The following is a 6,886-nucleotide window of genomic DNA, read 5'->3' as shown; positions in this document are numbered from 1 at the left end:
ATCTAAATTGTGCTTACACCGATGGTATTAAAAGTATTCAAGCTAGAGGCTTTTTGAACAAACTCAATATGCATATATAGTACTCGTGTCAATACAAAAGCATTTGATAAAGTAAGTATAACAGCGTGTATTCTCATCCCTGAAAACATGTAAAAAGTGGGACTGTAGACTCACCTTTGAATAAAGCTCGGATGACAGACAAATGACTTGTACAGATTATAACCGAGTAATGCAACCTAAGTATACATATTTAGGTTGGTCAATATATATATCTTAAACAAGTGTGGTTTCATAGTATAAGTTGTCTTATTGCTCGACTCGACGCGTTTCAAAGTAAAAGTCAACATATAGTCAACTATATCATGCAAGCCAAACAAAGTCAACCAAAGTCAAACCGAAAGTCAAACTTGGTCAATGTGGTCAACTAAAGTCAACATCAGTAGGTTCATGCCAAATGTTGGTCAACATATCAATCCTAAGTCAACCAACACATTTTAGATCATACATGGTCAATTTCACAATTTCAGTTTATCGTTGTGCACAAAGTTCATGTGAAACAACCCGACCCGTATCACATACGATAATTTTTTTTTTAAAGGTAATACACATTTACGCGCCATTTAAACGGTTACATATAACCCAATAAACAATACCACAAGTTAAATGTTTACAAATGGCACGAAGGCCCTTAACAATTGTGTTACAAGTTTGACCCATTCAAAAATGATTTCTGGATCCATGCGACCGCATGGAAAATTAACCCTCAACTCATGCGATCGCATGAGCTGAGGTGACACGTCTGAAACCTAGGACAGCCGAATTAGGGTTAAGATTATTAATTATTATTATTAATTACCTAATTAGGGTTTATTTTAATAATAATTTAGTTTAGTTGTTATTTAATTTGTATTTTAAGTTTTATTTAGTTTTATTATTTATATAAAAATCAATACTTTTATAAAATAATAATATAAAAATTTTATTTTTATAAAAATTTTATTTTTTTACAACTTTAAGTTTTATTTTTATATTTTATATCTTTTTATTCGTAATTTGTATTTTTCGTTCGTATTTAGTTTTAAGTCTAGTTTTTGCCGTAGTTATTTTATATTTCTAGATTTTTAGGTTTTGCCGTAAAATCCCTTAAGTGCTTTTTCTTTAGACTAAGATTTAGGTGCTTTAGAATTTTGCGACGCCGTTTATATATTTTAGTGCCTTTTAAGTTATTACCATTTTGGATATAGATTTCCTTTTAAGCTTTAATACCTTTAGACGTAAGTTTTAATTTTTATTTTTAGACTTTTGAGTTTCGACGCTTTACTTTCTTTTTATTATTTTTCGACGTTTTTCGACGCGCTCTTTTTCTTTCTTATTTCTCGACGCTCTAGTTTTTAGGACATAGAATTTTCTATTTCTTCTCTAAAATTTCAAAACGAAAAATTATTTTAAGTGGTTAAATTGATAGACATCCAAAATTTTCCAGTTCGTAGTAATAGTTGGATTTGTTAGTGGGGAGTTGTGGGCTTCCGATTTAAAGGGTCCTGGCTACCTGCTGCATCTATTGGCTATTCGAAACGTGGGCAAAATCAGAAAAGTCTATTAATTTGATAACTTATATAATTTTTATCTTTTATAACTAATAGGATATTCTGTTAATGCACCGAGCAAAACGTTCACCACCTTTCATACGTTCACCACATGTAACTCGATCAAGACATCTAGCCAATATTGTCGCCGTTGATTTTTCTTTAGAATCGTCATCTAGTCAACCAAGTACTCCAATTCAAATTTCCGATAATCCATTTTTTGAACCCGACTTCACTACTGAGAACCCGGAGGATATTCAAGGACAATTCCAAGATCCTGAAACACTAATCATTCCTCCTGAACTACAAACCGTTAAATCAAAATCCTCTAGTGATTCGTATTCAACAAATTCAATTATGGAAGTAACAGAACCTCTAAGTATGGAAGACCGAATGAGAGCCACACGCACGAGCCAAGGTCACGCCATTATTAAGCCAGACATTAATGCGCCAGATTATCAAATCAAAGGACAAATCCTACACATGGTAACTAATCAATGCCAATATAGTGGTACGCCAAAAGAAGATTCAAATGAACATCTTCGAACCTTTAATAGGATCTGTACTCTTCAAAATCAGAGAAGTTGAGGATGAACAGATCTATCTCATGTTGTTTCCATGGACTTTAAAGGGAGAAGCCAAAGATTGGTTAGAATCGTTACCTGAAGGGGCGATTGATACATGGGATATTTTAGTTGAAAAATTTCTTAAACAATTCTTTCCGGTATCTAAAGCCGTGAGACTTCAAGGAGAAATTGTTACGTTCACACAAAAGCCAAATGAAACTTTATATGAAGCATGGACAAGATTTGGAAAGTTGTTGAGAGGATGTCCTCAGCACGGTTTAGACACTTATCAAATAGTACAAATATTCTACCAAGGTATCGACATTGCTACACGAAAAGACATCGATATAGCAGCTGGTGGTTCCATTATGAAGAAAACCGCAACTGAAGCTTACAAAATTATTGATAACACTGCTTCCCACTCACATGAGTGGCATCAAGAAAAAGATATCGTTAGATCATCTAAAGCAGCTAGAGCCGATTCTAGCCATGACTTTGATTCCGTTTCCGCAAAAATAGATGCTTTCGAGAGACGAATGGAAAAGATGACTAAAGATATTCACGCAATACGAATCAGTTGTGAGCAATGCGGTGGACCACACTTAATGAAAGATTGTCACATTGAGCAAACTATGGAACAACGAGAGAATATTTCCTACATGAACCAAAGGCCGAGAAATAATTATCAGAATAATTATCAACCACCAAGGCCAAATTTCAATCGAAATCAAAACATTCTTTACAATCCAAATGGACCAAACAATAACTCGTATAACCAACAAGGTCCGAATAACCAACCAACTCAAAACAACACTTTCAATCAACAAAAACCTGGCTTGTATAAACCACCACAACAAACCGAAGAGAAAAAGTCAAATCTAGAAGAAATGATGGCAAAGCTAATGGAATCTCAAACACAATTTATTACATCTCAAACCCAAACAAATGAGAGGTTTGATCAGTCATTAAGAACTCAACAAGCTTCCATTTTGAATCTAGAAAAACACGTAGGTACTCTTGCTAGCATGATGAGTGAGAGGGAACAAGGAAAGCTACCAAGTAATACTAAAGTAAATCCTCGGAATGAGAATGTTAATATGGTGTCAACAAATTCTGAAAAACCAGCTCCAAAAGATGGGAAGGTTTTTGATGTGAGTAACAATGAAGAAGTTACAACACCACCACCACCCGAGTATGTAAAGCCAGTGGTGGCACCATACAGACCACCCATCCCGTTTCCAAGAAAAGGAGTTGAGTATGAGTAAATAATAGGTAATAAAGTTTGTGATACCTCTGGAAAGAAGAAGAAGAATAAGAAAGTGCAAGAAACAAAAATCGTAAAAGTAAACCCGGTGAAGACAGTTCCACCAAAAGTTCCACCCAGGTTGGGTGATCCAGGTGAATTTATTGTTCCTTGTCTACTTAGTGATTGTGTCATGTATGATGCACTAGCAGATTTAGGTGCGAGTGTGAGTGTTATGCATCTTTCATTATATAAGAGATTAGGAGTAGGTGAGTTAAGTCCAACGGAGATGAGTGTTCGACTCTTTGATCAAACCATTAGGCACCCAGTTGGAATTGCTGACAACCTACCCGGTCAAGTGGGTAATTTAACCTTTTTAGTCGAATTTATTGTCATTGACATAGAAGAGGACCCAAACGTTCCTCTAATTTTAGGTCGACCATTCTTAGCGTCCACCGGGGCGTTATTTGATGTAAGAGAGGGTAGAATGACACTTAGTAATGATGAAAAATCGATCATCTTTGTGAGTCGAAAGTCTAAATCTCCACCAACCAAAACCGTTGAACCAACAAAAACGATTGGTAAGAACCATATTGTTTTACCAACTCCAACGGTAGTGCTTAACAATAATAAAATGCCTAAGTGTGGGGAAAATGAAGTAACACCTAATGATAACCTGATAACAAAGAACCCCATTATTGATATAAAATTAAATGACCCCGTTATTAACAGTTCAATGAAGAAACTTATTAAACGGATTCGCGATGCCAGAACCAAGGGGAACTTTAAGTTATGTAACCGGTTAGTATCCAATATATCGACTAAAGAAAAGGCAAAACTAGTTGAATTTGTGGATATTACACAGGAATCCGACCAATGGCTTAAAGCAAAGGTCACAGATATGCAAGTTGATTATGGTCCAAAAGAAATTGACAATGAAGTTAATCACAATTTCGACACCACAGCTACCTAAGTGTGGGGAGATTCAAATGTTCTAAAAAGAAAAACGTTATCTAGAGTTAGTTGTTCTGTTCTCGCGTAGTTCCGAGAATGGAATCCGATTGGTCTTTTCCACTAGCAGACACTAAAGAACTAGTTTTCTCCCTCCATTCTGAATTTTTGTTTTATAGGTTTTGTATGAAATTAATATGCTTTTTAAATTTAAGTTTTGTGTGAATTTAAAAACAACAAAAATTACTTTATTTCATTAAGTTTAAAAAAATGATAACTAAAATTCATCGTAAGTTGAAGACTAGGTCATGGAACCGAAATTGCTTTACCCAAGGACGGGGCGAAAAATTTTGTTATCATTATTTTTAATATTATTGATCTAAAGTATACCAAAAAAATTAAAAAAACCCAAAAACCTTTGCTTTTAAAACAATCGCTTTAAAAACGACAAATTTTAAATTTTGTCGAGGGACGGACTAGGTAAACATACCGAAACTACCTAAAGTAAAAGGAAACAAAATTTTAAAAAAATTATTTATTTAAATTGTTTTAATAAATAAAGGTTTTATAAAAAATAAATATTTTTATATATATAATATATATGTTTGTAGTTTATCTTATATACAAAACAAGGTAAAACAGCGCACTTTCAAAGACTGGCATTAAGTTCAGCAAAAGCTACTAATTTTAACGACAAGACGCAAAATATCAAATGTGATATAAAATAATATGTTGCAAACTCGGTATTTTTAATCACTTTTCTACACTAATCACCCTCATGAATTTATAATTATAGTCTGATTTCATGCAAATGAGGGCATTGCATGATCTCAAGTGTGGGGAAGGGTTATAAATTCTCTCGGGTTTACACTTAGTTTAATTGCCAAATTTTGTGAAAATTTGAAAAAATTTCAACTAAATGAATTCAAAATCATGTTTATACATATTTATGAATGATAAAACTAGGTGTTAATGCCGAAATTATTATTACCTCGGAGAGAACATAAATGGAGAAACAACCCAAAATGTTAGAATTCATTTAAAATGGAATAGAGGAGAATAAAAAGGCAAAGAAAAAGAAAAAAAAACTAAGTGTGGGAAGAATTTACCAATTTCTTTAAAACACATATCACATATTTGGTACAGATTATTGCAGGTACTTTTGCTTTGGACGATTTTAATCAGTTTTACCTAATTTACTGTAATATATATTTGAAAGAAAGATGGATCTGCACGATGAATCAATTCCATCATTAAAAGGAAGTAAAGTCTTCCGAAAAAAATACGCGCTTCTTGATTTAGGTCAGGAAGTTGTCGTCCAGACCAGCTGTAGGTTGACGAAAAATCTAGAAAAGTCATCTCTAAAATCAGCAGGAAATCTACGGACCTCAGCATCAAATAGGGTCGCCAAGTGGTCAGACTTATCCTAACCATAAGAGGATCTGTCTCGTAAAATGGGGAGGGCACCGTGCAAATTAGCTTTATAAGACTAATGAATCAGATCCCCAGAAAGGATAATCTCCTTGAAAGATTAAAAATCAGCTTTTAAGCCTGATATTACTCAATCCTTGAGGTTGACTTTAAAGATTGAGAATTACAAACTCATGGAATTCGATGATATCTAAACTCGAGCTTGAACGAGAAAATATTTTGATCAAATTAAAACCGATTTATTTTCTGAAAACCTATTTTCAATGCGTTCATTACCATTGAACGTAAAATCCTAAGAATTCACCGGAATTCATTAGGTCACCTGAACCAAATCGGGTGTTAACCGTAAGAACGGTGGTTGCATAGCATGGTCGAAGACAGGACCTTGTGCCAGACCGAAAAAACTATAGGGTGATCTTTACTATTGCTCCTACAAAGGATAGTAATTGCATCTGACATGATATAGACCATAATCATAAGCATGTCACGGGACATTGCCTTAACAGTTGCTTGTTCAACGCTTTCCTTTACAACCGGACGGTAGTTTACCGAAAGGTAATATACGGAGCAAGTATACTGGACGTGTTGCTTTCCTAATACAAGGTTAGCAAGTGGGTGACACAAAACTGCAAGTTTTGAACTAAAATTTTCAAATCTGAAACCCACAAAACCCACAAAAATATTTTGCAACACCGGTGAAGGGTTATTCCGGAAAACTTATCTAGGGTAAAATCTAGAATGAATTTTCAAAAGATCAAATGTTTTCATAAAGATCCAATTTTCTTAAAGGATCTAAATTTTCATAGTCATGTGGGACTGTAAACCACATCGTTACTATCATTGTTCATACCGCCGTATCAAAATCACTGATGTATAAAGTGTGAAAATAAAAAAGTGATTCGAGTGAAGTGTGATTTAATTTCAAATTCTGTATTGCTTGAGGACAAGCAACGTTCAAGTGTGGGGATATTTGATAATGCTAAAAAGGAACATATATTTAGTATCAATATCCTTTCAATATGTAAAGCTTTTAGTTGCAATTGTTCTATTTTTATGTAATATTCGTTTAAATAAATAAGTGTGAAGACAAAAGAAGAAAACAACGATTT

At 33.9% G+C, this 6,886-nt stretch overlaps 1 non-coding gene across 1 annotated transcript; it reads right to left on the bottom strand.

Moving 5' to 3' along the window:
* Nucleotides 1-2,325: 2,325 nt before the first annotated feature.
* On the bottom strand, nucleotides 2,326-2,432 carry LOC139886993 (small nucleolar RNA R71). The gene has a single exon (XR_011772848.1). It is a non-coding gene; the product is annotated as a small nucleolar RNA R71 (small nucleolar RNA).
* Between the last annotated feature and the right edge of the window lie 4,454 nt (nucleotides 2,433-6,886).

The sequence above is a fragment of the Rutidosis leptorrhynchoides genome, chromosome 1, assembly GCF_046630445.1.
Source record: "Rutidosis leptorrhynchoides isolate AG116_Rl617_1_P2 chromosome 1, CSIRO_AGI_Rlap_v1, whole genome shotgun sequence".
Classification (NCBI taxonomy): domain Eukaryota; kingdom Viridiplantae; phylum Streptophyta; class Magnoliopsida; order Asterales; family Asteraceae; genus Rutidosis; species Rutidosis leptorrhynchoides.
This window is presented reverse-complemented; position numbering and strand designations above follow the sequence as displayed.